The sequence below is a fragment of the Colius striatus genome, chromosome 12 (genome assembly GCF_028858725.1).
Source record: "Colius striatus isolate bColStr4 chromosome 12, bColStr4.1.hap1, whole genome shotgun sequence".
Lineage (NCBI taxonomy): Eukaryota > Metazoa > Chordata > Aves > Coliiformes > Coliidae > Colius > Colius striatus.
Genome location: NC_084770.1, coordinates 12,708,804 through 12,733,539, shown reverse-complemented (window position 1 = coordinate 12,733,539; position 24,736 = coordinate 12,708,804).

The following is a 24,736-nucleotide window of genomic DNA, read 5'->3' as shown; positions in this document are numbered from 1 at the left end:
AGTAGTATTGAAATTTTGCTGTGACATTAGACTCTTAACATAGACACAAGTAAAATATGTCCAAGGCCACGTCCTGTGTCATGTGAAAGATCTGGAAACCTTGCTCTAATCTTGCATCTTGAACTGTGGCTTTTTCTGAAGACCACCTCAGTAAACTACCTCTAATACTATATCTTTGCTGTTACAAGTTGCAATGAAAGAAGAATGGGCATCTGCTCTGCTTTTCAATATTCTCACTCTCGTATTAGTAGATTTCTGTTAAATTTTCCTTCTTCACAGGTTCGGCTTCACACCTTTTTTTTTTCTTTTTGGTTCTTTTCCCGATCCGTGTCACAGATTATAATCCCTGTCAATGAAAAAAACACATGAAATACAGAGCCAGTTACAGTGGAAAAGTGGGAAAAAACCCCCAACCCCTAACAGAAAGTATGCCTTAGAAGTGCTCATTCAAAAGATGTTAGTTTATTGGTATATTTGGATAATCGACAGGGAAGTATATAAAGGAATTAAATGTACAGGTTGTGTTTATAAAGCTGTGAAGTTTTAATGATGTAAACTTAAAATGGAGATGTCACAGCAGATGGAATCTTACAAGGAGAAGCTACTGTACAGTACCACCAGCTGTCAATATGTGTTTGGATCAATTTACAAAGTAACTTCTCTCCAGTTAAGAATAAAGAGATCATTAAGCAGAATAAGAATTTTGCTTAAAAAAACCCTCCAAACCCTAACAAATTTAACTTAATGAAGTTGAAACAACTTCTGTAGTGATCTTAAATAGCTGAAATATTTCAGATTGCTTCAACAGATTTATGCCAGTCTATCTGTCTCGGATTAAATACAATTGACCTTTCAACATTAAGTATACTGACTTCTGTGTGAACAATCCAATTAATTTGAAAGGCATAGAAAGCACCACAGGCACATAGATACAGAAATCCCAGTAGTCATTTTGCATCCCCTAAATTGCTTTTCCATGACTAAAAATATTTCATTTTGAATTGTTACATCTATTTACCAGAACAGCTCCTGTTATTCAGATGGTCTCTCTAATGTTTTTTTACCCATGATGTGCTTATTGTCAGCACTGAGTATTTGAAGAATTCTGTGAGAAAGTCCATTGGATTGATCAGGCCATTTTTAGTGGAAAGGAATAGCAAATATTAATGACTTAAAAAATGCAAAACCTTATTAATGGTGCCTCTTACAAAACTTTGTGTGTGATATGAGAGAGAAGATGGTAGAAATAGAACTTGTGTATCTATGCCTACATCTGGTCAGATCAAGGTAATAGTGGTTATTTTTTCTGAGGTTCAAGTTCCAGACTGCATTCTGACCATAGGTCAATTTTTTTGTTCTCCCAAGATCTGAACACTAACTCAGTTCTACATAAGCAAAAGATAAATTTGTCCAAAATTGAAATTGAGGAATGTTGCCAAGCAAAAAGTTTTCTTTTGCTTATGTGCTGATACTGAGAACTATTAACATTCATTATTTATAAGTGTAAGTTTTACTCTTGGTATTACTGATATCTAGTGGAGATGATATGATTGAAATACTAAGTGGTTATTAAGTTAGAGGAGCATGTAAGGGATTAGGGGTGGGAGAAGTGGCATTTGCAGAAACGTTAATTTATTCAAGTCATTGAGTCTTGGAATACCTGTGAGTTTATATCCAAATTGGTAAAGTATACTTTGGTATTGTAACAGGGTTATCAAATCACATGTGAAGTTAGCATAATGAGCTTATCAAGTGCCTTTCTAATATGTACTCAAGAATAAGAAACTATCCTCTGGGAAAAGTCAGTTGAGAGATGGACGATAGTATTCTTATGCTGCTGAAATTGTAGTATCCTTGAAAAATGTGCTATGGAGTGCCTCAAACCTAGCAAAAAAAAAAAAAAATGATATTTTGCCTCATTGTTGACAGAGAATGAAGAGCTGTAAAGGAGAAGAAGCTTTTACACAGATAATTATGAGGTTGGGGATTTTGTGCACACGAATCTGCAAGTCAGATGTGTTATAGTGCACAGATACACATCACACAGGGACATGCAAAGATAATATTTTAATAGAGATAGAAGTAAATTTACTGGAAATGAAATTAACCAGATGTGAAAGATTACTGTGAAATCAGAATATTTATTAGATGCTACATAAGCCACGAGCTTGCACTGAGCAATTTCACTTAAAGCATAAAGGCAGCTCTAAAAATATAAAAGAATAAATGATAAATGGAAAGAAGAAAATGGGCAATGAAGACTCTAATTTGGGTCTCAGAAATGTAGACAATTGATTAGATATGCCAAATGTCATGAGAAGAAGTATACAGTCAAAGAACAATGATAGAGAATCTAAATAAATGGAAAACAATAAGAATTCCAGCTATGCTTTCAGCCTGTTCTAAAGGAAGGTATGTTGAGTATTTTTTTCCTTATCTGGGGCTAAACAAAAAAGATCATATTTCATCAATATAGATGCTAAAAGTATCAGAATGTACATAACAGAATGAGCTAGAATTCACTAAGTAACTTGAAATAGTTTTAGGAGGGCTGCCTGAGGAGCTGTAGAGCCTACTAACTATTGATCCATTTGGCTCATTTCAGAAAACTGGAAGAATTGCCTAAAATGAGGAAAGCTAAAGCTCTGTATTTGTGTAGTGGCTGAAAGTGGACAGGAAGAGTCATTTATCCCTTGTATAGTTTTAAAATAGCTGAAACAGATTCAATAATAAAGTATTAAAGTTATAGTAAAAGAAGAAATAATTATTATTGCTAAACCAGAGAACAGAGTTAGTTTGGAAGGAACCATCTCTAATTGGGTTACAAATTTGACAGATTAGACAATACTGTTTTTATAGAAAATACAACTTGATAATAGCATTTTTTACTATGAAATCAGAGTGATATTAAATTCACCTGGTCTACAGAGAAGGGATTAAAACCTGGATAATTGGCAAGTAGCAATCACTGTCAAGGAGCTGCATTGTTGGTTCTCGTAGGCTATGACTTCTGGCATTGCTGTTATTTTCAAAGTAGTTAATAGAAAACAACTGTTAAAGCTTGCATGTAACATGCAAGGAGTAGTCATACAATATGACGTCATGTGTCCAAAACTGGGGCCCTTATTAGGCTGCAGTGATGAGAATGGCTAACTGTAGAAACAGAGAGCCTTTCCAGTAGGAATACCAGATATCCTTCATGATAGTGTTAGTTGAACTGTCTGTTCCCAGAGTACTATGTCAAATCCTTGGGTGATAATTCCAGGAGAATCCCAATGTTGATCTAATGTGGGTAGAGGACTAGAGTGGTTTCACAAAATCAAGTATTTTAGTTGAGCTGCAAATCACTCCTAAACTTACCTAACACGCTCTTTTTGTGTCTATCCATTCCCAGCCCCCTGAAATCAATGAGATAATGTATCAGTGTTGCATTGTGTGGGTTGAGATTCTTCCACTGCTGGCAATTTTGATTTTTTATTTTCTTTTTTCTTCAGATGAACATTACGTTATGTTGGAACTCTAGTCTAAATATCTTCAAACCCTGCTTCTGTATTCAAGCTCTCATCTGTGCCATTTGGGAGAGGAAACTATGCATTAATAGTAGTTTCCTCTACCTTTTATATCAATGTGAGTTTCTCTGACCCTAAAATCAGCAACTAATTTTGTTTGAACAGAATCAGATTCAGAATTATGCCTAAAGGTGAAAACTCATAAATAATAAACTGCTATCTTCTGTCATTTTGTCAACAAAAATATGAATATTCCCTTTCTTTTGACTTTATAAAGTCAAGTTATTACAATTCTGTTTGTGCTCTCTTGTTTCTATGGAAACAGTCAGTCTAATTTTAGGGAATACTCTTCACTCCTATCATTCAGTCAAGTTTTACATAAATCTGTGTTGTACCACCGGTGTTTGTTGCGCTGTCATAAAGGAAACTGAAAATACAGTTGAAGAAAATGTACACATCATATGTGAAGAATGTAAGTGAAATTTTCCAAAAGGAAAAATACCAACCTAGAAATACAAGCTGTATAAGGAAGCTCTGTGTTTGATTAAATGTGCTGTCAGTGGATTTGTCTGAAATATTATTAATGGAAGAAAGACTCTAGCAAGAGTGGATCTTATTTAATTCAAATATGTGGCAGACTGTAAAATACTTAAAATATACAGCATTGCATGTATAGAAATGAAGTAGAGAAACAAATTGGAAGAGATATACAGTGTCAACCAGTCTCTAAATACTCAGTAACATCAATGTTTATGATAATGTAACTTAAGGAACCTTGCCTATGAAGGCCAGGTTGCTTATACTAAAACAACAGTGCCAGTGTTTCGCCTACATGTCAAGGATTGAAAATGAGTGGAAATCTCACACCTTGTCTCAACTGTAAAGGGAGTATAAGCAATGAAATAGAACCATCTATACCCATTAGGTTGAGTAACAGCTCTACAAACATTTTTGCATACTTTAGTACTGCAGATGATATTCAGGACATAGCATTAGGAAGTGTGTGGAATGAGCCTGTAACCTCAAGTTCTTAGAATTGAGAGAAAAAAAAAAAGTATTCTTGAATCTAAAAGGAATGGATATAATCTGCACAAAGTTATATTCAAGGAGATTTTATAATGCCATAAAGAGTAACTGAGCCAATTATTGAATCTGGTAACAGTAGGAGGCCTAAAGAAATTAGTGCCTGCATATGTGCTTGTTGTTTTTGGTTCATGGCTGAGCCCCAAACAGCTCTCAGCAACCCTGAGTGTACTCACTTAGGTTGACTTATCTTGGGCAGTAAACAAATGCTCATCTCTAGCACTGCATGTCTATATGCAATTATATTAACAAAGCTCCTTCAACTACTTGTCTAACAACAGTCAGTGACTGTAGAACATAAAATCACAGAAAATGCATTGTTAATTTTCTCATGCTCAACCTAATAGCATTATTGTAGAGCTAGCTGTGTTTATTTTCTCCCTTGTTCTCTTCATTTTAAATGTGTTATGAACTAATTGTAATGAATTTTAATGAAATTAATGTTTTTTGGGTTGATTTTCTTTTGGCTGTGGTCTTGAACTGTTCTGGTTGTATGAATATTTATGAATGGCAAACATATCATATGGAAAACAGCATTACAGAAGGCGTAGGTGGAAAAGGATCTTCACATGAAAAGTAATGCTGCTTCACTTAAATTCTCTAATAAGGAATCTGGATTCACTTACAATACACTTCTGAGAGCTAGTACAGATCCCAAAATATATGTGCCAAATTACCCTTTTCCTTCAATCATTGTGAACACAGTTGGCTCATTTAGATTTACATTCAATACACTGAGTAGTTTTAAAATATTCTAGCTAGAGATTCATATACTATTAACATTTTAGGTGGGAATATGTCAGACTTCCCATTCTTAGCAGTAACTTTAGCACTTGGAAGAGTAGTTCCCATTTAATGGGAATCTAGAGTGTTTTAAACATTTAACCACATATTTCTGGAAGATTGCAAAATACTTTGAGTGAAATGTGGCCTTGTCTCCTAGAGGAGCACACATAAAATATTCTAAAAGATAAAATTATTTGAAAATAGAAACCATTTAAAACTTCATCTATTCCCTACAAACAACAATGGTTTGTATGTAACTTTTGCTTGTTTCAAATTGCTATAATAAGGCTTGCCATGCCCGGCTTAGGGATTCACCTGATTTGCAGAGACATGAAGTAGGATGTATGCCCTGACCACTATGGTGTCTTCACTTCTGCATTAAGTCAAATTGTATTAAATTGCTTTCAGAACCCTCAAATAACATTTTTTAAAAAAATTAACAGTTGTCCAGTTTCTAGTTGTATATAGCTGGTACCCACGAGTCTCTTCCTCCTTTCTGCTTGTGCTCTGGCAGACACATTTTTTCTGTACAGACCTGTTGCAGTGTTTTGATTTGTGACTTGTGAAATACATCTTGTTAGAAACAGGAAAAGCTACCCCCAGAAGAGTAGAGTTGGAGGCAGTGCTAGAAAGACAGGAACTGGCACCAGAGAAACACACTGCTGGGATTGCATCTGTGCTTTAAAAAGTAGTGTGGGGAGGGAAAAGAGAGCAATGTATGAAGTAGAAGCCGTAGCTCCTGACTTATACCTCGTACAAGGTCAAGATAATAAACTAAAACATTATTAGCAGGTTTAGTTCATCTACTCTGTTTTATTATTTTTTCCTATTTTGACAGGGTTAGTCAAAACTGATTCTTTATAGAGGCCGTTGGAGATGTACTCGGGCTCAGATCCTCACAGAAGTCTTTAGACCACATGCTGAAAAGCCTACCTTGTGTCCTGGCCTACTCTGTGTTGCCTTCTGTTGCTCTTCAGACTAGTCCCATTAAGTCATACCACTCTCTGAAGTATATATAGCTCTCAGCAAGACATAGCTCGATGTTTGATCTACTCTGATGCCTTTATTCCTTTTGATGCTTCCTGACAACATATATGGAAGCTGCTTTCTGTAAACTGATGCATTTGCTGAAAGAAGTAGAACTATTTAGTTTTTGTCTTAAACTTGTGTGTGTGTGCTGAGGGAGAGGGGAGTCCAGCTATTCACTTCACACTGCCAAGCCCAGCACCAAACTAAACCATATCCCTCTACTTCATCTACACATCTTTTGAATATCCCTAGGGATGGTGACTCCACCAAATGCTTAATAACCCTCTCAGTGAAAAAGTTCTTAATGTCCAATCTAAACCTCCCCTTGACACAACTTGAGCCTATTTCCTTGTGTTCTGTCATTTATTACTGGAGAGCTCAACCCACTCCTCTCCATAACTTCCCTTCGGGTAGTTGTAGAGAGTGATCGTATCTCCTCTCAGCTTCCTCTTCTCTACCTAAACATCCCCAGCTCCCTCAGCCGCTCATCATGAGAACTGTTCTCCAGACCCTTCACCAGCTTCTTTGCCCATCTCTGAACACACTTCAGCAGCTCAGTGTCCTTCTAGTAGTGAGTGGCGCAGAACTAGAAAGCAATTGTTCAAAACTAAATGGCTGAATTTCTCATTAACTAAGAAAGAATCTTCGCAAAAGTAATAGATCCTTTGTAAGGTGTAGGCATGTGAATGAATGTATTAACGTCACAACAGCAGAACAAGTCACTGATCTTTAGATATGTAGCTGTAACAAATGACCATGTATTTGTTTTCTTAGCTTTGATGCTATGTTTCAGGAATATTTACTATTTAAAATTTGTTCCATACATGGTTAAATCTTTATAATTACATGGGACAAGTATAAGTTAATCCGTAAGTGTAAGTAAATGAAAAACTTAGGTGAAGCGTAGTTAATACAAGTCAATGAAAAATTGGTGAAACCTGATAATAATTTAAGTTTATAGGCTTTGTTTGGCTTTAGTTAACAAGAAATTGGTCTATAATTAGAACTGAATGCAGAAGATTGTCTTATAAAAGACAGTAAAAATAGCCCTTTAATTTCAATTTTAAAATCCAAATTTCTTCTGTTAGCTTATCTAACTTACAATGGAAAAATCCAGATTTCTTCTATATTCTTGTACATACCAGTAGTAAATTTAGAGCAAAATTAAAGACCCAAATCTACATCATAAAAGTGATCTTATTTGTTTAACAAGTGAATGGTTAAATTAAAAGTTAGGGGTCATTTATGAATAAAAATACTGGAACTTGTTACTTTACTATATTTTCTCAATAAATTGTGCTGCAGCTTTCACTATATTTTTAGAGCTTTCAGTGGACTAGTGCAATAAATTTTACAAAAAGAAACACTGTGTACCAAGCTCAAAAAGCGTGAAATGGAATAGTATTAGACTAGACAAGAATGCCTGGCATCGAATGACATGATCATTCTCTTAATGGTATGGTTCAGTCACTCTTGGCTGGCTTACAGACCTAAGAGTATTTCTGCATTAGCTGTAGAAATTTCTTAGTAAACTTTGAGAAGAATCAGGGAAACTGTTTGCACAGCAAGCATCTTACTGTGTTTGTAATACATCAGACAATCCTAATGATTTTTATTTGCCATCAAAGAATAAAAAGTAGTTCTTATGAAGCAACTTTTAGTTTTACCGAAAGTCTCACAGCTTAGAATGGGACAGTTTATGAACTTATAGAAATAAGAGATCTTGGAGAAGGGTTGTTTGTTCCTTATGTGGAACATTAGAACTCAGTATATCAGGTCTGACTAGCTTGCTGTTATTTTCTTTGCAGTTCTAAACACAAATCTGCAATACTTTTCTGAAGAACAGGCTGATGGGTTTTTAACTTACCAATTTACATTGTCACTGAGCACTTAGCTCAGGGAGTTCATGAATTGATACCGAGATAGTACAGATCAATGTTTTTTTCTAAAAGGCTCCCATTTTTGGTGTCAGATAGGATGTAAATATGTCCAACTTTGAACATTTATGCTGTGTAACTGAAGGACTGCAACTCAGAAAACATTCCATCTTTTTCTACTGAAGTGTTAAGAAGATGCCTGTGCTGTCCATTCCCTGTATATACCAAGATGAATAGTCAGGTAAGACCTTATGTCATTATGATTTGAAATAAAAAGTGCTATTAGATGCCATCTTCCAAGATATCATCTATTAAAGGATTTTAGTGTATGTACTTTTTGTCTTTGCAGGTAAACACACATGTGCTTTTTAACTCTACTTGAATAATATGGCTATTCTGTAACAAATTAACAGAGTGGCATATGATAAACAACGACAGCCACAGTAACTGTGGCTAATGTAGTTAATTTCCCTGCAAGATTTTTATTTTAGCTAGAATGTTGGCATTCAGCTTTCATCACAGTAGTCCTCTAGCTGCAGGGATGTTTTGCATATGTTGCGTGGAAAGCTGACATGAAGAGAGGCCAGCTTCTACATTGCCTTTCAGCTATGTTCTTAGTCTGTGGAGAAAACAGATGCATTTGTAATACTTTTAAACTCATGTAGCTAGTTCATTTAATGATTTCATTGCAAAGTGGCAGTGTGTGTTATGTAAGTGAAAAAGAAGACAAAGCTTATATATTAACTTAGCTTTCTTGGAATTTTTTAAATAACTCTGATAAGTCTGCTGATTTTTGGCAGTTTTTATAATTCAAAATATTTTCAAAGCAGACTCTCCAGTTCCTGAATCAAATCAAATAGAACCCGACTGACAGAGTTAAGGAAATTATTCAGGAATCCTATTATATACTGGAGTGACTGTGAACATAATCTATATTTGCTACAAAAGAAGGGAAATAGGCACATATTTGGCTGATTTATGTCTCTGTCATGAGCATCTGATGTTTTTTTTTACCTCAACAGTAAAGCTTGATTTTGTGTTTCTCACTTACATGATACAAGTGATTTCTGCCCTGTAACCGTTTCCATTGCTAAGTGGTTTTGTACAGAGTTGGTTTCAAGTTGGACAATTTAATGCAAGTCTGTAAAGTTCTAATCCTCTTAATTTGCTTTTTGAGAATGGATTTTGGAAAGACTAGTTTATCTCAGAAAAACCCCTCTCCCTGGATAGACTGCAGTGGATAGAGCTAGACAGATAATGCTGTCCCTGGGTGACCAGGCAGAGATAAACCTTAAAAGGAGATCCTACTACAGTCCTCAGAAATGCACTTCACTTCAAAATCACTATGTGAAAGTGAAGCAGAAAGAAACAAACATCTTTTTGGGGTTTATTTTACATGAAATATTGGAAAACTCTAAATGTGTTAATTTGGCTAATAAAGTATTTAGAAAAAGTATTGACATAGGATTCCATGAAGTATTTATTGAAGGAAATGGAAATCTGCAGCTGAGGAAAAAAACATTCATGTCCTGAGCTTTCACTGTACCTCCAAATGAACGTATCTGAAACTGTTCTCTGTTGAAGCTTTCAACTTAACTCTCTTCTGGTCATAACAGTTTGCACATGGAGGCTATTCAGGTTTTCCTGAGAGGCCAGTAGGAAAACTTTTGGAAACATTCTTTGATTACTGGGTGTCTATTCTGTAAATAGGAGAAACAAAGAGAAAAGTTCCTCAACTTAATGCTTTTGCATGCTGCTAATGACTAAATTAAGAGGCTGTGATTTCAGAATTCTTTTGTGGAAAGTAAATTTTGGTAGTTTTTATACTAGTTCTGGTTTTTTTTTAATATCTGTAAACAGTAATATGAAAGATAATGTATTGAGATCTGCAAAATAAATGTCCTTTATTCTAAAGACAAATTATAGATATTATGTTGTGTTGTGTTGAAAGTCATCTCACAGCTCGTCTGTCCTCTTCCACACACTCATACAGCTAAGAACAAAGTTCACCCCTTTTTGAAGTACAACATTATGTAAAGGTGAAAAGCAAAACCCTTGGTTGCCCAGAAGCTCTGCTTATTTAAGTTTTTTGGATTATTTTGTTTATGTGGTTTGTGGGTTTTTTTTCCCTTCATGTTGAGTCTCATTTAGACAAGGGGAAAACTCAACTTCAGTGAAGTTATGATCGTGAAAAATAGATTAGAGTTTCAGAAAGAAACGTGACATGAAGGAAAAAGAGGGAAAAATCTTTTACCAGGTTCTTTTTATAAAAGATAAATGTGCTTGAAAGTGAAATTCTTATCAAGGACATATCTGTGATGTTTTCCCAAAGAAATCACAAGTGATGGCTATAGAAAAGAGTACTATGTAAATGCAGTGATAGTTTGAAAATAAAAACTGAAGAAAGATTTCTTAGTATATGACTAGGCTGAGATCAAAAGAGAAGTTTTTAGGTTTTGGTTTCAGGATGTGTCTGGTTTCATGCATGTATGTATGTGTGAGACAAACACTAATGAATTTTGAAGTATGTATTCACATTTCTATTGGGTTATAACTGAAAAGAAGAATAGTAGTACCCCAGGATCCTATATACTTCATTAAATTAGTGTTAAGCTGCTTTTTGCAAATTATGGTCTTTATTACTTTCTATTTATACAGCTACAAAAGGTGAAATATGCAAAAACTATTATTCCTATACAAGTATTTCTTTTGATTCAACACAAGAACATACAGGCACGTTTCCATAGCTAAAGAAAACTATGTATGGCATAGAATAATCTTGTCTGGTGCAAAATGAACAAATTTTGCATTTACTACTGTCAGTGTCTCGAGACATGGAAATATCCAAATTGTAGTTTTTGTGTTATCTAAGAATAACTCATATCTTCAGGCATGAGAAATTTTTAAATTTTGAAATACTATATCTTAAATAATCCTTTTCTCTAAAGCATCAAAACTGCAAAATGTTTCAAGGAAAGAGCTTTCCAGAAGAAAGCCAGCTGCCCTTCTATTTGTTTGATGAGAGTAAGGGAAAATTATGTGGCACTGACTCTACAAATTTATGAAGGAGGAAAAGCATAAAGCCTTTTAAATACATTTTCTGAAAGCCAGAGAAAAAACAAATGCGATTCTGAACTAACTTTGATTGAGTCCAAGGCCCTAAGCCTTTCCAGTTGGACTACAGAAATGTCAGCTTGTCACTGGTTGGTAATAAATAAAAGAAAAAATGGGAGAAAGATTCAGTCTTTACCAAATGCCTATGTGAGTGAAGGTGAATCCTGCTGTTCATCTTCACAGCAGGCCATAGTATATCATTAGCACACTTCCCATCAGCTGATGGGTTTTGTAGATGAAGAGCAGGTTTATTTATTTTCTCTGAAAAATGTGGTTTAGCAAAGCCTTAAACACACACACAAATCTTATTTTTATTTGCTAATATAAACAAAAAAGAATTGTTTTGCATAAGTGGAGCAAGGCAGGACTGTAGACAGTCAGCATTTTATATTAAATTACTTTCCTTCTGCTTCACTCTACCCAGTACTATGGCACCACAGCTAACAATAAGCATTTTCTAAAGTCAGTCTATCAAAGCACATAATATCTGCAACAGCGCTAGAATACATATGTTCAGTGAGGTTTAAGCAAAACATGTCTCAATCTTATAGAGCTGCAAGCTGCAGCCAGCTCATGCGTAGGCCCAGTCAGATAATGCTCCAGCAGCTCTCTAGCACAAAGGAAAGTGCTGTTTTGCAACTCGAGAAAATGTGCAGAAGGCCTACGTGAGGTAGGCTGGAGCCAGCCATTTGAGATGCATCTGCTGACGAGTGTCATGGGCAGCATGTGTGTGGATCCATGGGGCTGCAGGGCTCTGTAGTGTGTCTTGTGTGATAACTTGTTCTTCAGTTGAGGCTGAAATGTTGCCATGCTGGGTTACCTCAGTTAGACCATGCACATTGTTTTGCAGTTGTACCTCTCTTGTTCTGTATATGTGTTTTCTGTTGTTAAAAATAATTGTATGCTGATGTGTTGTGTTTCAAATATGGGTCTGATATGGTACCTATGAAATACATTTGTTCCTTGGGAGAATTAGTAGATTTGTTGTCTCAAAGTACTTGGTTATTTTATGTAAGTCATAAAGACATCTGTGATAATTTGAAAGCTATACATAATAGCTGAAGTAAGGAAGTCCATAGGGATTTTCCATGTGGTAAACATATTGAAAGTCAACAGTTTATTTATCTGGAAAAGTAAATAGGAAATGTAAGGCTTGACCAAAACCACATTCTTAACAATACTCTTATTATTGATAACTTTATTAATCTTAACAAGCTGTTATTAACACAGTATTTAAGTGAACATCCATTTACTAGTTTTGAACTTCAGTTGCCCATATTCTGTACTCTGGAATTGTTTTCCACCAGCTGCTTTCTATCTGTAGATTTTTGCCTTAAAATAGATTGAGTAGGTAACTAGATTTTATGCAAGAGGGACCGAGTCCCCGAAGAGCACTTGAATGTTTTGTTTTCTCCCTGTCTGTCTGTTCATTCAGGTGAAGTAGAGGGGTTTTGTGTCAGAAATATTTCTTTTTCTAATAAGCACTATGTAGGCACTAGAAGGACACAAGAATTGTCCTTATTGATCATCATTGGTGTCTTAGAAGAATTTAGTAGCTTGCTGCAAACTTCAGAATTTGCAAAAAAAAGAAAGGTTTTTGGGAAAAACCCTGAATTTATTCCCTGGTGGAGACATCATCAAGAGTGTGTTCTTGTTAAATAAAGATTAGAATTTTGCAGCTGAGTGAATATGAGAGTAAATTCACTATTCATATTAATTAGCTATAATTTTCCCAAACTAATTTCACAGAAATTGATCCTAAATGTACACAATAATATGTGTCTTTTTAAATCTCCATAGAGCTGTGCTGATAAATATTTTAGAAGGAAAATCTTAAAAGGTGTTTAGCATGAATACTAACACCTTTCTTACATGCATTAGAAAATATAATGAATTCCAGTGTATGTCTGGGTTATGTTGAGCAGATTAATTGCACAGGTTTTAGGAAAAAGAAATCTAAGCTTGATCCTGTATTATCCAATACTCTCTTAATTCTGTTCTAGCTGAAATCAGTGAATCTGAGTTGCCAGTGCAATTAAGGAAAGTTGAATTAAGCCTGTCTGTTGGCAGCTGTAGCTGGGGAAGGGAAATGCTGTGTGTAAGCAGAGTAAGAACTAAGAAGTCCTTTTTTTTGGCCTTTTTTTTTTTTTCCCCAGATTCCATGATTGACCATTTTAATAGGGAAGAGAGAGATCACTTCTAAAGTGAGGCAAAGTATGTCTTAGTAAATGGGAAAAAAATTGCACACACCATCAAAGTCAGCAGATAAGTATCTGCTGATATGGAAGGTATGAAACTGAGAGTGTCAGAGTAAGAAGAAAGCTAACAGGGATGTGTAAAGACTGCATTGCTGTGCTGGTTGGTCTATTTGCCATGAGGAAAACTACTGACTGGTTTGGGCTCTGTGTTAGAATATAGTCTCCTTACCAGTTGCGGTGAGAGACCTGGAGGTTTAGCCTGAGCTTGAGTGATAGAGTTAATTCAATGTGTGAATATACCCATTTTATCAAAGGCCCTTCCTTGCTTCAGACTCTTTCTAATACTTTATTCCTTCATGCTGTTTAATAATCTCATTGATGACTGCCAGTTGAACTGAAGCAGTTATCCAAATGAGCTGTGTTGGTGAAGAGCTTGGGTGTTTCTCTGTCTTCACTTGTAAACCTTTCTGTTGCCTGATTTTTCTTCCTATTTGTTTATCTCGGAGTATCACAAGTCATCAGGTAGATGCTAACCTTATTCTCTCCCCCACTGTCACTGAAGGATTCTTTTAGTTTTAAAGAGAAGTACATCTGAAACCAAAAAATCCATCCCTGTGTTTATAGGTAGTTTGTCTTGTTTGTTACATTGACAAACATTCAAAGCAATAGCAATAAATGATTAGGAATTACAATTACCTCCATTTTTTTTCCACTTCTAGTGCTAAATCAGTACTGTATGTAACTGTAAATCAGATGTTTTCCAAAAGCCTCGGGAGAAAAGGGCTGATAAAACTCCAAAACAGAGGTATGTTAGGGCATCAGAGTTATTCTATTTATTCTTGCACAGTCACAAAAGAGTAGGCATTTTAGTCAAAGAATGTAGGCCATTGATTCAATTTTCTCTTTTTTACTCATATTTTTGACTTGTCTTTCTTCTGCTACTAGGTCAATTGCATAAGTTAAAAGGTAGTTTAGTGGAATATTACCGTTCTCTCTAGTAGAGGCAATCCGTTATTTGGAACAACAGGCTTGTGCTTCCACTTGACTGTGGCAGAATCCTTGTGCGTGGCTTTTTCTTTTTTAGTTATTAGCTTTATCACTTTCTGACTCATAAATCACCCTGGGGTCTGGGAGAAAGAAATGGGTTGATATAGTTATCCTTACATAGTGCAGTATGAATTTGGCTTTCCGATACTTCAAATATATGTATTCCCTGGGTATTGTTCTGCTGTTCATCAGGACTTGGTCATTTCCAGTTACAAATACACAGTTTCTGTGCTTTGGACCTGGTATATTCTGGTGGTCTGAATTGTGTTCTTTTCCTGATACCTCATTGTTTTGGCTAGGGGAATGAGTAATGCTGTCAACCCAGTTAGATGAGGAAGAAGCTTAGGTCTGGTATTTATGTTTTGACACCTGATCAGATAAATCAGTTCAGAACAACTGAGATACTGCCTGCTGGGACAAAGCTGCAGAAGCTGCTTCTATTTTAAGAAGATACACAGTACATTTAGCATACTGATGGCAGCACTGCAACTGGCAGTTAAGTCAACTGATCTTTTCTAGGAAAAGTCATTTCAAGGGTCTGAAACTAGCACACTTACAGTCTTGTTAGGTTTTATTACACAGAAACTTATAGTGAAAGGTTAGACTGGAGCTGTAAAGTTAGGCATATCACAGGGATCCCTTTTTTTGGGAGGTGTGTGTGTGACCTAAGGGTAATCTCTTGTAGTATTAATCTTCTAAAGCTGGAGCAAGCAGGTCTGATGATCATGCTGTGTTGGCATCTGGTATCACATCTTCTGTAAGAGGCTAACAAAGTGGCATTAAATGGTGCCAGTTTTTCCAGATGCCCTTTTGCATCTCTAATGTTAGCAGGGTTGTTGTGCAGCAGCATAGATGCTTTTAGCTAACACTGTACCCTGTATAGGGTAAACAAAACAAACCCCTTGAGTTTGGCATTAACTTTCTTCTTTCTTTTTTTTTTTTTTGTTGTGATGAAGTAGAAGACTGTTCAGGTCCTGAACAAACAGAGAGAGTTTGTTAATGAACATGTGCAGGACCAGCTGATTTTTCTAGTGTCAATTAGGCCTCTGCTTTCTCACATGCTAATTGTAGGGTCAAGCCGGGTAACTCAGCTGCCTGAACCTCTGATTTACTGGGTACTTGTAGAATTTAGAGCAGCTAAATGTTAAAAACATGTTGTAGACAAGCTCCAGGTAAATACAGAAGTGTTTTTTAATATAGTAATGTAGAGGAAGGTACTTATGGAGTTTAAGCTGCACAGTGTTTAACAATGTGCTGCTAGTCTGCAGATATGTAAACATGAAAGTGATGGCAGTATTAAAAAGGCTTCACCTTAAATCTAACTGAGCAGGGCAAGAACACAAAAGTGTATAGTATGAACTTCCCTACAGGTGCTGCAAACCCCTAATCTGTTCTCTAAGTCACACAATTATGAAGATGCAGGCATAGAAGAAATGGCTGCTGTAAGGAGGGAAGGAAAGATAAGCTTTTTTGCAGGAGCTGGATCTTGATTGTGGTAGTGCATGCTCTACTCCTTCAAAAGAGGGATAAAAATGACAACAGTAGAGTGATCAATGTTGGAAAGGAAAAAGGAGAGAAAGAAGATGAGACGCTTTCTACCTCTGTTGCCCTTTCCTATCCCCAATGTCTCATTTGCTCCCTGGAACACCAAGGATCTTTCCAGGCCTCCCAACTATCCCCACCAGAGCCAGTTCTGCAGAGCATCCTGGAGGGAGGAAGAAATAAGTTGTGCTCCTAGGTAAACAACTGCCAAGTGGGGTTGAGCAACTCATTGCTGCTATTGTAGTTCATCCCAGATCACACTTAAGGAAAGCTATTTGGCTGCCCACTCCTGCTGCTTTTGCTGTGAACAAAGAAATGCAAGTTTGCCTTCTCTTGTCTCTGCACATGGTGCTCAGCAAAGGGCTGAGGAGACTGTAGTGTGTACTGTTTGAGCCATTCTTCCCAGGAAGCTGCTAACCTCCACTGCCTAGGAGAGTCTGAGTGTACTTTTGGCACTTCTGTGAGCTTCTAGCAAATTATTGCCTGTACTTGCATATGAGAGTAAGAAATACTGTTCAGTGTGGCACTGGTGGTAAAATCAGAGTTTTACTCCATATTTTATGTATATAACTTCAAACTTCTGCAAAATGTAATTCACAATTCAGCAAAATATTAGAAAATTATGGTGCCCTGTTAATTCTTTGTTCTGCTATAACTAGTCTGTTAAATGGCTATTGCAGGGATCTGTAAAGCTACACGTGTTACATCTCAGTCAAAAGAGACAAGTAGTAAAACTCAGGCCTAACCATAGTTAAGACATCGGTGTTTAAATTGTATGCTACACTGTAGATCTACTTCAATGCTGAAGTGTTTACAAACCAACTCTCAAATAACCAAGTGCTCAGTTATTTATGTCAGCCTACTTGGGATGCTTTGGATAAACATTCTTGGTTTTATTTTTGATCCTTAAAATAAGACAAGATGTCAGCAAATTAAACTAGAAGAGAAAAATAGGTTTTTAACCATTCAAATAATGAAATTCATGTGCAAATCATCTTTCAGAATTCAACAGCTAGAACTTGAAGTAAAAATACGAAGTTAAGGCTTTGTTACTAAGGCTATTTATATATGCATATGTTTCTTCTCTGCTTATTGTACTGTTAAAGTGCATTAAAAAAGTTCATAAGATACCTCATATCTCAAAAGATTTTGTTTCACACTCCTGAAGGGCTGAAGTACTTTTTGCATTAGCAGAATCAGTGCATGGGATGACAGGTTATGCTCACAAGTTTTGATCAGCTAAAGTATTTTCTGTCAGCAAGTATAGCATCAATGTGGGTTGTATGACCATGACAGCATAGTTTTTAACTTTCTAAGGATCTCTGAATTTATAAGCCAGTGCTGCATTGTAGTACTTCTGTTCAATAATCTTTGTGAAATTTTATGATAACATACTGTCCTGTGTCAGAACTGAAATGGATCAAATAAAATAATATTGTAAATAAGCCTAACTTGGAACAATGATAAATCAGAAATTTTTTTCTGAACTGATAATCGTTAAATTATTTTTATCGCCTTTAATTAATTTTAAACTCTTCGTTTATTTCACTGGGAAATGTTTATTTGATAGAAATCAGAGGAAATTATCAACAGGAAAATGTGGGATTAGTGCTAACTGTGACAAGTTTAGATTTAGCTAGGGGATTGTTATACCTGGAGGCACTGCAGGATAGAATTGTTCTTGCCTCAGTACACTCAAAGATTAAAGAAAGAAATCCCATGGCTTTAGTGTAGTTACTGTTTTCCTCTTCATATGGTGGCAATTGCTTGTGAGCATGAACTAGGATATAGGTCTGAACCAGAACCGCAGATCTGAACTTTGAAACAGTGTCATTACAATTTTGTTTCTACTTCAACTATACTAATGGTCATTGAAAGCTAAAGTGACTTTCATGTTTACTGAAGAGATTTAAAGTTGTCTAAATAAGTAGTCTTGTTTCTGTGATTGGCTTTCATTCTTAGCCCTGCCAATTCCCAGTTGATGCTGTGCCATTCCAGCATGGCATATTATGTGTTTGGTTATCTTTTATTGTTTAGATAAATTTTGAACATTCTAAGATGTCCCACAGGGTTTTGTTGCTGCCTGTTATCATGAGCTAATCCTGCTCTGCTTTACATCTTTCATGTGGCTTGAATTTGGGCTTTAATTGTGGAACAGTTCCTTCACTGTTCCTCTCATCAGAACTGAAGAATAAGGAAAAATAATGAGACTGTTTAATGATACATATATTGACATAAAGTTTTGAGGCAATTATCTACTTCCAATAAAAATAATATCATAAACTTGTTGAATTAACAAGAGGAAGTAGCAGAAATTAAAATAAAATTAAATAAATTAAAATAAAATTAAATAATTAAGTAAAATTAAATAAATAAAATTATTTGATAGTGATGGTCACTTTATATTTTCACACTAGTAGCTATTATTCTGAGTGCTTTTTATATCTCCTTGGATACGTTCAACTCAATGAAGTGTGTACATCTCAGCCCATGGTTCAAGCTGCGATGTGTATTGGTTTAAAAAGTGAGATGCAAGAAACCCTAGCAGTAGACTCAGCAGTAGTTGCTGTTGTAAGAGGAAAGGAGGGAGAAATCAGAAGAGATTAGAATCATAAAACTATAAATGTACATTTTTGCATAAAGATTCTGATCAAGGGTTTTTTTTCTTTGCTGTGTTCTTATCTCATAGCCAATTAATAGATATCTTCACATCTGTTATTGTAAGAAGAAGGAGTCACTTTTCTACCACTGAGTCTGTACTAGAATCTTTATCAAATTGTTTTTAGATTTGATACTGCTTGTAAAGTCTCTTCCCTCAACAAGATAAAGAAAAATAAATGAAACATGTAATGATTTCAGAAGAGCTTATGATGAAATTAATATTTTTGGGCAAACCTTTACATTTGTCTCACGATTTTCGCATTTTGTCTTATTTCTATTCTTTTGTCACTACTCATTACCTACCTCCTCTGTTATAATTCTGGGTGAACTCCCAACTCCCATTTATTAGAAAATAAAGAAAAAGGAATAGAATTTTTAATTATTTCTGCAACATGGACATCCTTTCTTTTAATAAGACCATAAAACTCCATCTAATGAGATTCAATAATCATTCTAATTTATTGTCTAGAGCTATTAGAAAAGTTAATTTAGATGATAGACTTATATTTTCCATGTTTAAGTCTGGTTATTTTGAGCATCAGGCTTTTGTGAGATTTGGATAAATTGCCTCCTTTGCTTTAAGACCAGTTTAAACATTTTTTTCTTTGGCCAATGACCCTGGTAGTAATCATTCCAACCTCACAAAATTCATTATCGACTTTTAATCAATTTGGAGGATAATGAAATTATTTGGGTTTTGGGTTTATGAGGAGCCTGCTGGTGATTTTTTTTTTTTTTTTTTGGTAAGAAGTTTGATTGGTTTATTGTTTGGAGTTTTTTTTATTACACCCCAAGCTGTCAGCTTACTTTGGAGGAATAACCAATTTTTCTGCTTTGAAATGTGTAGTGTGAGTGCTGATACCATTGCTATTGGCACAGCACACAACTTTAGGGATTGTATTGATGCAGTTAGACAGACACTGTTATTTCTTATATAGTTTGTGAGTGAACTTATTTGCAGGGACTTTCTCTCCGTGCTTCTCTTAGGCACAGTTAAAACTATAGATAAACTAAGCTAGAAGATCTCCTGGTAGTGTCAAAAGAGGTGCAGAGAATTTTATGGAAGGCTCAAGGGTGACCAGAGCTCCTGATTCTGCCCTTCAGAACAGAATCTTTTGTGTACTTTGTTTTATTTCAGTGGTATAGAAAGTCTGTGTTTTCAGTAATCTATATTTATAATCAATATTATTTAGTATAGAGCATCTATAAAATTTATTCTGCTGTTTACAAGTTATATTGATAGTAAAAGCGGTGAGAGGAGGGCCAAGACTTTTGGGTTTATTTTGTTAGTATTCTCAAAGATCCCTTTTTCACATTGTGTGCTGAGAGAAGCTTTCTGTAACTTCTTGTGGCTGTGTTGAACATTTAAATATTTGATAGAAATTTCTTACATTGTGAGTAACATGATAATATTTCAAGATGCTGTCTATGCACTTGGAAGTCACTGTCATTTACTTTTCTTATTTTCTATGAAATTTTCATTTCATAGGCTTCTAAAATTATTTTCTCAGAGAGGTGCAGTTGTTTCATTTGTACAGGTAATGACTGTCTTCAGATTTGCTGCATCATGTAATACAGTCTCCCTCAGAAAATGAACGAGGGAAGCATAGGGAATAAAAGTAACCGAACACTTGCAGTTGCAGTGCATTGACAGTTTAAAGACCTGCTAGTAATTGAGCATGGAGTGAATTTGTCTTCAATATGTTAAAAATGTCTGCAGCAGAGTGTAACAGCCCACATCTCTGCACCTATCTTAGCATATGCAGAATGTTTCTGTGAGGGTAGCACTTCGGGTCTAGGAGAGACCACCACATAAACAGAACTGTTGTCATTCCTGACTGTGGTCACTCCTGCTCTGATGTGCTCATACAGAGAGGCAATGTTGACAACATAAAATGAATTCTTTTCCCTTTTTTCTTTCAGCCAGTAGGCCAACAAATCAATTATTCCCACAGCTCTAATTACAGAATGTATATTTTCCAGAAAGTAATGTTCCTGGTTCAGCCACCAATTCCCTTTGAGCATAACTTTTCAAAGCAAAATTGCCAGTTGTTTGTTCTCTCAAGGCTTTCAAGTTGTTCAACAAACTATGAAATGACTGGAAAGTAGTAACGAATAAGTGAACCTTTTGGCTTTTACTCAATCTACTGACATAAAGAAATTTTGGTTCGTGTGTATTTGCTGTACATAATTACAAAAATGGGGCTTCACTGTTTTATTCCGTTCCTTTGCTTTAGAACTGTGGCTGTACTGCAGACTGGACACTTTGTTTGCTAGAGGTGGGGATGTTGCTGGCATAACTTGTTTTCTGAAGTAAACAGTAGATCTAATTCTCTGATGCCCATGTTACAAGATCAAACAGTCCTTGATGTGGATTTTAGTGGCAGTCAGGCTGTCAGCAGAGCTAAAGGACGTTCTGGATTAATCTCCTAGGTTGAGCATCAAGAAAGTATCAGGAATAGAGACCATTGCTGTTATTTTGCACTGCACAGGGATCCCTGGATGAGAAAGTTCTTGTGGGGGAGGAGAGGCAGCTGTGACTGGAACAGTATTTCAGCACACTGCAGCCATTTACTTTCTTCCTGTTTTAATTATCCTAGAACAGTCAGAAATAATTAGTATTAAAAGGTCAATAGTAGTTTCCACTTAATTTGTTCTGTAAACATTTTTTTTTAAAAAGAAGCCCAAAGGGATATTTCCCAGACATGTTTAATAGCAACAAGTGGCTTTAGTATACAGTGGAGCTTCCCTGTAGACCTTACAGGGAACCAAGAGCAAGCCTTGGTGGCCATGCCCACTGCTGCTCTGGGATCATGTCTGGACTGGAGTTGAACCCAAGCCTTTTATCTCCATGCAGTGCTTCATCCTCACTCTGCTCAACACAGAGCTTTCCTGGGGCTGAGCAATCACTAGACACCTGCTGAGGGATTCACTAGAAAGCTGAGACCAATATAAAGGACATGTAAGTTGTTCTCAGTTTTTCCTGGAAGTGTTCTGGATCAGTTCAAATGCATCTGTGTATCGGGTAGTGTACTCAAAACTCATCTGTGTGTGGAAAGGTAGGCATGGGCTTAATTACTGTTGCTAAATTTCAAACATAAAGAAGACTGGAAATAAATTTTGTCCACAAAACAACTAACTTTGTATATAACAAAGGAACTAACAATGGATTCCTATTTCCAACATCATCTGTCCCATACTCATCAAGACAATTATTTTTTTAGAGTGTGAATATTTCACTGTATCATTTCTGTACCTGCAGCCTTTTCCATGTCATGTTTTTATGGTAAGACTCTTTAATGAAAGAACATCACTTTAGAGAACATTCCTACTATTATTTTAGGACTTTTCTTCTGTATTTGTGGTATTGTGATATAACCAGCTACTGGTGCAGATGAAATACTTCACATGTTTATGATTTAGCAGAAATTCAAGATTTATTAATGGTTTGAGGTTGATCAACAGATTAAGTTTAGCAGCACTTAAATATTAACAAGGTAATTCAGTAGGATATGTTACAATCAAAACAGCAACTGAATTACTGAATCAAGAATGACAGGATTCACACTAACTTACTACAAGGTATCCTAAGTCAAAGAATATGTATGTACATACATATAAACACAAAGCATCCACACATACACAGAAATATTTGGATCCAGTGAAGTATACAGACACTCACATTCAAGAAGGCAAATGTGTACATTCAAACACCTAGACAGAAAGGTGGATGGAAGAGACTGCCTATAAAGTTTCCCTGCTCTCGAGTTTAGAGTGAATACTCATAATGCATCAGCATTCCTCACTGGGATGCCTGAGCCTTGAGAAAGACAAGTTCGCCTTGACCTTTCGGCAGACCTGAGAAACATCCCAACTCAGAGGAGATACTTGTCACAGCCCACTGCAATCCAGGAATGCTCAAAGGGTCTCACTTAGAGTTGCTTTTTATATGATCTGAGATAATTGAATTATATCAGATACTTTTCCATTTTGGCCCAGCTTGGATGGTGGAATATTGTGGTGCTTCCCACTAGTTGTGCAGAGAGAGAGACAGAGAGAGTGTGAGAGAGGTTTCCTCACCACAGCTACCTAGCAACTATTAATTTCAGTGAAATTGAGAAACCTGAATTTTCTCTCTCCTAGACTTTTCTACAGATAGATATTACAATAACCTTTCTAAATTTATGAGCATCTTGCCTTTACCCTCAAAATCAGGTTTGTCTCGTCTAAGAAAAAGCCCCTAATTGCTTTGTTAAATTGCAATAATCTTTGTGCCGAGTACTGAAAAGTAAAGTGGTTCTCACTTATTTCAAATTGGCCCAGCCAGGAAGGAGTAACTTCAAAATCAAAGAAAGAAATTTAGCAAAATGACTGCAAAATTATGAAGAAAATTGCTAACATTGTATATACACAGGTAAATACTGATGCTTTTCTTTCTGTAAAATGAAAACTTCTAGAGCTGTTCTTTGACTGTTGTACCAGTTTCCTGTTAAACAGTTTTTAATTAGCTTTAGTAAGTTATGTATTGAGACTGCAGTTTAGTTGAAGTATTCCTGCTGATCTTATATGTTTGCATTTATCCAGGCTTTCCATTTGGCTCAGACAATCTCATAGGCATTAATAAATTAATTAACCTCCATAACCCTGAAACTAGTAAGAAGGGATTAGCACTCCTGTTTTATAACTAGGCTGAAATCAGAGCAGGGTCTGAAAGCATGTGGCAGTTGGTGATCAAACATTTATTGTGTTTCTGAAAGATATTTGCAGCCTTTGAGACTGAGAAGTGGCTTAATAATCACTGAGCATTAAGATAGTGAGAGTGTCAGGGACAGAATTTAGAAGTCCTTAGCACTTCAAACACAGCAGAGTGCTACTTTTCCTTGGTTTGTGGTGTTATTCTGACTGGTAACTCAAGGATCAATTGTGGGTAACAATTTGGAACTGAAATATCCTTTTAATAAAAATCTATTAAGATAGTTGGAAGGAGCTTATAGACAGTCTTTTAGTGCTTAATTATTTCAATGCATCTGAAAGAAAAAAGATTAAAATATCCCATGAGTATAGAAAAATTTTGGATTCCTAAGAGAGATGACTACATTTTACCTTATTTTTTGTTGTGCTATGTGTAGCAGTGCTATTAGTTCTCTGTATTCAGTGACATTTTTGTATAACTTTGGTGCAATATTGTATTGCATATTATTTGGATGAGGCAAATTAAAAGCAGGAACTTATAAGTAAGTAAATAGGCTGTTCTTTCTGATAAAAGATACTCACTTGTGCTGAGTTATGAGCATTGGCATGCCTTATACTGTGGAAATCTGCAACTCTGTTTATGCATATGGTTAGTGAAGTTTAACTCCCTTATCAGAGAAGTGCAGATTTAGCCAGAAGAACAGTGATATGCTTCTCTGTCAAATAGACTTTTTCATTTTTTTTCACTTGGGAAATATTTTTTTTTAAGCTTTAGAAGGCTTATTTTATTAATGTTGGTACCCACAGAAGATATGTTCCATGCATTACATGTAGAGAAGATGAACTGCTTTATGTTCATGGGGCAGCTTCATGGTGTTACACCTGCCAAAAAATCTATACCTCTGATCTAGAATGATATGTTTTGATATGCAGATAAACTATACAGATTGTAAGAGAAAACTTTAATCCTAGATATTTTTATTATTGAGTAGTATCAATACAGTATCTGTATTGAAAGATTTGGAATGGATCTGTCTCCTTTTTTTTTAATAACAAACATTACAAGAACTGCTGTTCACAATAGTGCAGCTTTAGATATTGTGAAATGGACAAGATGGTGTACTGAAGGCAAAAGGCCAGTCATGTATAGTAGGCATCCTGATATTTTAAATACCATTGTTCAGCTGAATCAAAATCC